This window comes from Lathyrus oleraceus, chromosome 6 (assembly GCF_024323335.1).
Source record: "Lathyrus oleraceus cultivar Zhongwan6 chromosome 6, CAAS_Psat_ZW6_1.0, whole genome shotgun sequence".
In the NCBI taxonomy this organism is placed as follows: domain Eukaryota; kingdom Viridiplantae; phylum Streptophyta; class Magnoliopsida; order Fabales; family Fabaceae; genus Lathyrus; species Lathyrus oleraceus.
The window spans coordinates 276,909,011-276,919,091 of record NC_066584.1 but is presented as its reverse complement, the minus strand read 5'-3'; the positions used below and the strand labels follow the sequence as shown (position 1 = coordinate 276,919,091).

The 10,081-nt window shown below is 34.4% G+C and overlaps 1 long non-coding RNA gene across 1 annotated transcript; it reads right to left on the bottom strand.

Annotated features, from left to right (window-relative positions):
- Positions 1–1,555: 1,555 nt before the first annotated feature.
- Positions 1,556–3,293, bottom strand: LOC127093568 (uncharacterized). Its single transcript, XR_007792583.1, has 2 exons — positions 2,032–3,293; positions 1,556–1,847 (listed from the first exon to the last, which is right to left on the bottom strand). It is a non-coding gene; the product is annotated as an uncharacterized LOC127093568 (long non-coding RNA).
- Positions 3,294–10,081: the final 6,788 nt, after the last annotated feature.

The window sequence follows — 10,081 nt, the reverse complement described above, 5'->3', positions numbered from 1 at the left end:
TATCACCCCAAAGCCCAGTTCCCACCTGGAAAGCAATTTTCAAACCTCTTTCACGACATATCCCTTAGAGGAAAACCTTTAGTGTCTTCTAAAATCTTGTTAGTAGAGGAAAAAGAGATCAATCATATTGCGTTGGCATTGTGCATATGCAATGCATATCTAACTTTTCATAACTTCCTATTTACCCACAAATAACATTTCAATCCCCAGCAGCTTCCCCGCATAAAAGCTTGTTTGTTCAACCTACATCCCAGTGAAGAATATCTTTGTCACCTATCTTCATATTACATTCCATTTGTTCCTAGTGGGATTTTTTTTTTGGTATTTAAGTAGCTAATCCCCTCCAACCTTGAATTTCTGGAAGTCGTTTCCATCCATACATTCAGGTCCGAGATGATTAAATAGGGGCAACTGTCATACCCCAAAATGCACCATACCCTTCACAATGTTCATATAGGTCACTAACCCTAATCATATGCATATCCTCATGGTCACTCATTCCATTTTCATAGGAATGGCTCAATACAAGAGAATAGGTCTTGGATTCAAAGCTTGGTGCTTGTACCTAGTGGAAACTAGGGTTTCCTAGCAATGAGAGGTTGCTTAGTCAACCAAGCCCTAATTGGAGGTATCTTTCTTGATGCATGTGTATGTTCTTGACATTGATGATTCGACAGTGGCTTTTTGGTGAAGCAAAACCTAATTTGGGGTTCCCACTTGATCATGGCTCCATAAACCCTAATTATGACTGTCATTCATTAGGTGTACTCCTAACCCTGATTTCATATGATTCTCTATCATCCATTATGCTTGGTTCACTTACTTGGTCAATATCCATTTAAGGCCCTATTGTTCATGGCCTTTCATGCTGGTTCCTTAGGTTTCCTTGCCATTCACCTCATCGTCTCACATGTTCATCTTGTGCTTGTTTAAGTTCATTGGTTTAAGTCCATAGTTCATGGTCCCATAACTTCCATATGCTTCCATTCATCCATGGAATTTAATCTGATCATTTCTTTATTCCTAGCCCATGGCTTGCTCATGACTTGTGTAGATCCATTTCACCTGGTCATCGTTGGTGCATGGTTTGTTCTTAAATTCATTTCATCTGGTCATTGGTCATTCAAAACCACTTCATTTCATTTTCAATGCCTTAGTGTTTTGTCCATGGATCTTTGGTTAGGTCATAGTCATTTCCCATTTTGGTCCTTGTTAGAGCTTATTGTGATTCAATTCAAGTTATGTTCATGTTCAAGTTATTCGAGTCATGTTCATACAATGCATTCAAAGTATATTCATTCAATTCAATACCAAGTTCTAACAAGATTCATTCAATGTCAACTTCATTCACAAAAACATTAACTTCCATTCATACAAATCATAAGATTGTCCATACATTGAAAAAAGTACAAAAAATGACACTTTGACCAAATGTTGACTTTGGTCAACTTTGACCAAAGTCAACTCACCCATTCTTCATCCCAAACCCTAATCCCTCCTTTCATTCCTCCATAATCCATCATTGGTTCACTATGATTCATATTGAAACCATAAGTTCAAATCACTTTTAAACCATGTTCATAAATCAAATCATACTTTCATTTACAAACCAACATTACAATTTCCAATTACATGCTTCAACTTACAATCATTCCATATACATTTCAAACCTAATCACCAAGTCCTAAACCTAATTACATTTCACTTTTCTTCATTTACAATTTTCATTCTAAATCTTCTTCAAACTTGATGTCATCCACAATCCATGTTCAAAATTATGTATCACATGTGCAAGACCATGAGCCTACATCATACCTGCAATACCACATGCTAATACACATTCACACCTACAGGAAACCAATGCATTGAAAAACATCAAACCATAGGCAAATGATCAATTCTGCAGCAAGTTACCACCTACAGAACCACATCATGTTATGCATCATGAACATTCCAAAACAATGCATGTCAGAAGCATGCTTGAAACACCTACATAAACATGTTAACTATGCAATGAAACAAAAGCCATACCACATGTCAGCATGCCATAAACCAATGCATCAAGCTCCTTGCAACAAACCTGCTATCAAGCCAATTCACTGTCATAAACCAAGCTACAAAAGCATGCCAATTGAGCAAACAATCCTACCATGATAGCCTTACATGACCTAGCTAAATGAAAGAAATTGAATGAACCATAACCATTTGCAGCAGACCTGCACTCAAGACATAACATTCACAACATCAAAATTAGCATTTCAACTTACCACATAATAGTTCAGAACTAACCTAATACAAGCCATGCAACCTAATTGAACTAACTAACTGCAATCACATAATTCAATGCCAACCAAATTGGCTCGATTCTAGTGACATTTCCTAACCGATTCGCAATAGAACTTTTCATCAATCCCCATACCTAACTACCAATAAATCAGAATCATAACCACCTCAATCAAAGGGCTACAAACTCTGATCCAATCATTACTCATTTGAACCTGGAATCATCATCACAGAATTACAAATACAAAAAATCAGTCAATATTTTTTTGGACTCTCAACACACTCATACTCATCATCCTTAGCTTCATCATTCACTCATTCATCTTCACCAATATCAACCTTCATCATTCACTGATCATCACCAATCACACATTCATAACCTTGAAACTCTCTCAAGAAATCACCTAATACTCAAATTCAACTCAACATCCACAACTTAGAAGCAGCGAGAAAAAGAAAAGGAGAAGAAGATTTGGAATTTGAAAGCAAGAAGGAGAGTCAGAACTGTTAACCTGGAAGCTCACCACCGACGTCATCAGTTTCATCTTTCTCCGGCAAGGTACTTCTGAAAACACTTATTTTCACCGATTTTTTGTCACCATCATGTAGAGAATAGGGAGGGGATTCAAAGCCCCAATCCCATGGGCTTTGAATCCTCATAGGGAGGATTTAATTTAAGATCATATATTTAGGGTTCTTGATCATTTTGGTTCGGTTAGTGGTTTAGGCTTAGAATCTGGTAAATTGATGGGAGATTCAGGAAGGGCTTGAGGAGACGAGTGGAATGATGTGTGAAATTTCCATTTCTGGTGGCCACCGTTGCCAGAGGCGATTCCCAACGTGGTGGTTTCTCATCTGAGTGCCCTGAGATCATCTGGTTTGACCTACGCACATTTATCTAGTTTTTAATTTGAACTTAAATTCATTTTTTCAATTTTCCACACGTGACTAATTCCAGGTTGCTGATTCCATGGTGAATTGGTCTTTCCATTTCCTTGTTTCGGGTTGGGCTTAATATTGATCCCAAGCTTCATTTTTCTCATCATCATCCTGAATTTCCTATACACCCCTTTGGCCAATTCTTGATTCAATGGGCCTTTGACCCGCAAGGCCCATGCGCCTGAATTGATGTTGGCACCTTTTCCATAAACAAACCCCATTGGCCCATTGCATGGTTATTCTTTTTTTTTTGATGTATTTTATTCATAGTTTTTTATGATTTTAATTCTTTTATCATTTTCATATTAATTGTTTTTTTAGCATGATTGTTTAGAAATAACAAACATGTGGTAATTGTTTAGTTAGATTAGATTTAGAATTTAAATATGTTTAGATTTTAATTGCTTTTAATCACATTGAAATTCCTTGAAAAGAAAATACAATTGACCATTTGAATGTTTATTTTTTACCTATGATTCTACATTTTGATTCAGTTACCAAGTATGCCTAGTTAGGTTAAAATTGTTACTTTGCTAACTTGAATTTCTATATGCCATGGTCATGCATTTTAATTCCATTTAATTTTTTCCATTTTAGATTGTGGTTAATTAGATTATATTGAAAATGTAATTTCAATTTAAGTGATGTATGCTTGTATATGTCCATATTGCTTGCCATGATCTTATCATCATGATCCATTTTAATTTAATTTGCATTTACCATTTAAATCTTATTTGAATTAATTTGTTAATCTATCCTAACTCCATATGTTTGTGTTTACATATCCATTGAGATCTCAACTGTGAATCAAGTTATAATGACCTTTAATCCATTGACTTCGCATTGTATTCTGTGAGGATACCATTCCACTTGATTGTTTTAGGCATGATAATTAGTTTGTAACTTGTTTAATAGCTTAAGCCATATTTTCTTTTATAGCTTATCATACATACTAACTAAAAAGGTAAAACCAAACGATAAAAACAAAACTTTTCAAAAGACAAAAGGCATAATTGATCCAACGTCAAGTGTTTTCCAAATCAAATGCACTTCATAGCAACGCGAGTGCTTGATCCAACGTCAAGTATCTCTCGTTCATTCCATTATCCATTCTCATCTTCTCAATCTATCTCATTTTCTCTCTTCCTCCATTAACACACACTTTTTCATAATAAATCCAAACGCTTGATTCAACGTCAAGTTCCTTTTTTAAAACAATTTCCTAGCAAACCAGAATGCAAAAATGGGGTGTACGTGCTTGTACACAATATTTATGTACTTAGGTTGTCGGTCGTGCCTAGATTGGGGACCCGACACTTGACTTCCCCCTTAAAACATCTAATGATTCAAACAGGTTCAATCTAGGTTCTATGAGGGAGGAACATGGTGGTTAGGATACCATTGTCCTCTCAACTCTCAAGTATTATGATTGTTGGTCGTACTTAGGCAAGGGTCAGATGCTTGTCTCCCTCTAAGTACCAATGATTAGACTGGCCAAACTCTTTAACAATTAAAACCTTTTGGATGAAAAATAATGGTCAGGATACCATTGTTCTCTCAACTCCCAAGTGTTAGGATTGTTTATTGTATCTAGCCAAGGGTATGATGCTTGTCTCCGTACTAAAATTAACCCCAACCAATCAAATCAATTTTCTTCTTTAGGGCATCTTTCAAACATTTTCAGAAAGGACGTGTTACTTCCGTTCTACCGTGAATGACGCTTAAGCCTCCATGCGGGAGCAAGTAATGTTTAACTGCTAGAACGTGATCCAAGCACATCCATTCGACCTCAAATAAACAAATAGGTAAGCCTCCCATGCTCGAGCATAAAAGCAAGTGAACAGTAGCACGTGAACGCCAACACTATTCAGTAAAAACAACCAAACAAATACTCTGTTTGTGAGCGGAACTACAGAGCTCTGACTTCCTCATTGTACGTATGAGGATACATAGGCACAAGGTCTCAAATCCTTGGCGAGCAAACTAATTTAAAACTAATTTTCTTTCCCACCTTATTCTTATTCATGTTATTCATCTCATCTTATTCTTATTCATCTCATTAGAGTACGATGGATGTAAGGGGTGCTAATACCTTCCCTTTGCATAATCAACTTTTGAATTCACTCTTGGTTGCGAGGCCATTCTCTTTGGGGTTTTATTGCCATTTTCCCTTTCCTTTGGAATAAATCAAATCCGATGGCGACTCTATATTTTTCGCGGCGCGACACAAATGAAATTGGGGAAAAATATGAAGAACCCTAATCGAAATTCAGAAGAAAAAAATTTTATTGACAAATTTTTTGTGGCTTAATCAATCATAAAATTAAAGTTTACGCCTTAGAAAAAAAATGGATGTTGTTAATGAAATTTGGACGGAAATTACTAACGTAGTATGTTTTGAAAAATTGAGGGATCAAAATAATATTTTTTAAAATTAAGAGGTCAAATTAGATTCAAATAAAAAAAAGACAGAAAACAAATATTTAGTCTAGAAAATGTCACTTAAGGTGACCCAAAGAGAATAAAACATATATTGAAAGTTTTCTAAAATGACAGTTTCAGTTGTATGTTGTAAATATTAAATAAAGTAGAAATTGACCGCGTGTTAAAACTAAAGTATTAGGATTGCAAACTAATATTCCATGATATAAATAGTGTAACACTCCAACTTAATTATCCTTTTATTTAACTATTTATTTGATTTAAATGAGTGATTTATTTAAATAAGCATTTTAATTGAATTATGTCGTGTTTGGACGGTGTCGACATTTGTGGTGAATATGCTTGTTTAGTTGATTTTGGTGGGATTTAATTAATTAAATTAATGAAAATTAGTAGAATATCAGGAGTTGGGTTATTTTGTGAATTAAGAGAAGCAAGTTTGTTAGTGGAGAGAAATTGGTGTTTAGTTGGAACAAAATACAATTATGACAAAACTAATAAAATTATTATATAATTAGAAAATTAGAGAGAAAATAAATTTAAGAGCATTTGTCATTGAACGTGAAAAAAGTGAGAGTAGAGAACAAGAGATGGAGAGCTAGGGCTTGGAGGAGAAGAAGTTAAAGTTTTCTTGAGAAATTTCTTTTGCTGAATTCATAAGGTAATGGGAAATTATTCATCTAAGGGTGTCATAATCATGAAGGGGTAGAGAGGTTCCCCTCAACCTCTTGTAGCAGTGCTTTCGTGACCATCGAGTTATAGATAAACCCGACGTTGTTTGAATAATCAGAGTCGCCGCCACGCCTTATTTGTTTCCAAAGGAAAAGGGAAAAGTACGAACAAAAGTCAAAGATAAGAAGTTTTTAAATCAAAACTAATAAAATGCCAGAGATTACAGGTAAGGGGGTTGGTTACACAGAGGGAAGGTATTAGCACCCAAAGTGTCCTAGGTACTCCTAGGGAGCCCTTTTTTGTGTGCAAGTGTTTTTTGTTGAAAAGATGTTTGATAAAAATGAAATGGGGGGGGGGGTGAGAAAAGAATTCATTTATTATAATTTTGTGTTAGACAAGACCTCCGGTCTTATGCCTACGTACCAACATAAAAATGAGGGATCAAAACCTTGTAGTTCGTGGTAAAAATTTCAAAGAGACTGGTGGATTGATTTTAATCAAAATTTTAATAGAAAAAGGCACAAAAGTGCCAAAGTCTTGAATGAAGGTGTTAGTTCTTTTTGTCTTTTGAAACTGAAGGTCAACATGGTTAAATTTATTCACAAGTTTGATGAAGAAAAAGTTTTGAAAATCAGTGGCATAAGGCCAAAGTTTCTACTCATTAAAACATGTCTAAGTTGAAAACACAGACAAAGAAAGTTTTAAAAGGAGGGAGAGATTTTGAAATTAAAGAAGTAAAGGAGGAGATAAAGGGACTACCCTAAACAAAATTAAAAGTTAAGAGTTGAAAAGATCTGACCAATGGGAAGCAATCCACAAGACAAGAATGTCAAATAGAAACCCGTTTCATTTAGTCTATTGAGCAAGCAACAAGCATAAGCAACATCCAAGCAATTAATAATGAAGACCAAGGCATCAAATAAAGATGACCATAACATCCAAGCAAGCACTCCAATAGCAATCAGTCTTCAAATGTATTCAAATGTATCAAATGAAATATTCCTTGGCAAACTCATAGAAACAATCATCAAACATCAACAATAATAACAGTATAACAATTAAGCACAGAGATAAAGTGACAGATGAACCAAGGGTAAACTCAAGGCTTGCATCAGGTGAAAGACATTGTCAAGGATAACTCAGTCTCAAATAATGGCATTGGCCAAGTCTTTCAAAGCATAGGGAATGTTGTCTCCTTCTAAGTCCAAGAGTTCAGATCAAGCCGAGGGAAGAGGTCCAACAGTCCATCAACATAATTTTTAGGGTTTTTGTTGTTATTAAGTATTTTAAGGTCCTAAAACCATAAACAGAATAACATCAAAGGCACACAATATATACAAGCACAAATGATATGGCTCAAGTGAGCACAATGAAAATGATTGAAACAGAAACATCTTGCATGAAATATAAATGGCAATGAATGATAAAGATACTTAAATTTAAATTGCATTAAGTAAATGACTTGAAAGTAAAGCAATATTAAGGAAATGTTAGTCAAATGTTAGTGAAGAGTTTAATTGTTTAAGTCATTCTTTGGAGAACACTAAATCATTCATTCACAAGTATGAAGACATGAACCAAGACATCATATATGAGAAAGGCTCCAACTTGGATAAATCAACAAGTATGCCACTAACTCTTACAAAAGTGAAAAAAGGTCAAATCTTTACACAATTCCATGAAGAATGGGAGACTTACAATCTCACTTACAAGAACGATATGCCTTATGGGACAGATTTAGCTCTATGTTAAGCAATCATTATTGGACTTATGTAGAAGTCATAACTATCTGAGGTCGGGCAATAAAGATATTGGTGTTAATGCATGTTATAGACATGGTACAAAGAACCAAGCTCCCAAAACATACCACACACAAAAATAAGATGGGATGGACCTATCTCAATCAGGCTTATGTTGATTCATCCGACACAACATCGTCGAAGAATCAATTAGCATTTGATACTTTAGATTTCATTGGTCAATGAATGAATTAGGAAAGAATAAAGATGAAGATGAAGAGGTAAAGGGAAATAGAAACCCAAATTGATCATAGGAGGAATTTCATCTGATCAATACTATTCATTCATTTTGAGGGATGCAATGTACATTTCATCAACCCCCTAAATCCAATAGTATTGATCAAGTAAAAGTTCAAATCAACCATGACCAAGGCCAAACAGAAAGTCAAACATCACAAGGTCAACCAAATGGCTCAACAATATTTTCAAACAATTAAATAAATTAAAAGGCATTTTTAAATGGACAAAACCTCAAATCCTTTCAAATCACTAAATGAATGGCCTAGGGATTTATCCTAGGTCAAACAAGGTCAAAGGACCTTAGACAAAAAAATTTAGAATTTCAAAATGGTCATAAGTATTTTAAAATATTTAAAAACAAGTCAAAAATCATTTAATTCATAAAAAATAGCAAAGTAAATCCAAAAAAATAATTTTAATTCAAAATATGGAAGAGGAAAACATTTGAAGATTTTTGGTGAAAGTTCCATATTTTTTGGATTAAAAATAAAATTTCTATGAATAAAATAAAATAAAAGGATTAAACATAAAATCAGAAAATAATATGAAATTGGAAAAAACAAGGACAATCAAATCTCCCTCATTAATTGAGGTGGCATATTTGATGGGCACGCGTGTGCATTCCACCAAAGGCCAAGTCAAATGCGCTGCAAGAGTGGTAATCAAAACCAAATGTCAGGTTTAAAATGTTTAAACATGATCAGATGGTTGAGAGGCTGCCAACACACCACCGAAGCCCTAGCTCCGGTCTTCTTCTTCGGTGGACCTCACTGGACTTGTCCACCACCAACTTGCATGAAAATTAAAGATGCATACACCATTTTAAAGAGAAAATCACTAGGAATCCAAATTTGTCCTCAAAATTCTCCAATTCTCGATATCTGGAAAGATACGTGAAATTGAAAATTGAGGAACATGAACTGAGTTATTTCGATTTGACCTCTATAACACCCCAATTTTGATCCCGAATCACTGATTCAATAAGTTCATCATAGATATTGCATCTATGCATATCATTACATGCATTCCATGCCGCATAATGCCTAGAATATCAGTCGAAATAAATTTTCGGATCTACAAGCAGACCAGTTGAATCAATTATCAAAATGTGCGTCAAATCAGCGGACGAAAAATTTCCAAATCAAGCTTGCAGACATCAGTTTTATTAATCTACATTTCGCTTAGTTTAACCTGGTTTGCTCGATTTATTTTTCGGCTAATTTTTCGGGCATATTTGGATCCGTCTGAGTGTTATAACCGGACATTTTCCATTTCAAAATTTGGCAAAAACCCGTATGTTTTCGGTTCGTTTATTTTACACTGATCATGATGGTGCATTCATTTTAACTTTTGAAGTATTTTTACGCCTGATTTTATTCATATTGAGTCCTTTTATTTTTATTTTATTAGTCAAAATGTTCGAAATAAAATATTTATGCTTTTGCTTAGAATTAATTTTGATTATTTTAAACTAGTATATTTTTATTTGATTTAAATTATTTCTAAATTATTTTTTACTAAACTAACACCCACAAGGACATTTGTGGAATTCTGAAAATATTAGAAAACTCTAATATGCACTATATATTGTTACATTAGCTAGTGAGAGGGAGACTCCTTAAAACCAAATAGATTTGCGGCGCATGAAAGAAATGGGTCTCTCTCAAAAGTTAAAATTCCACCAATAGACACACATACTGATATTT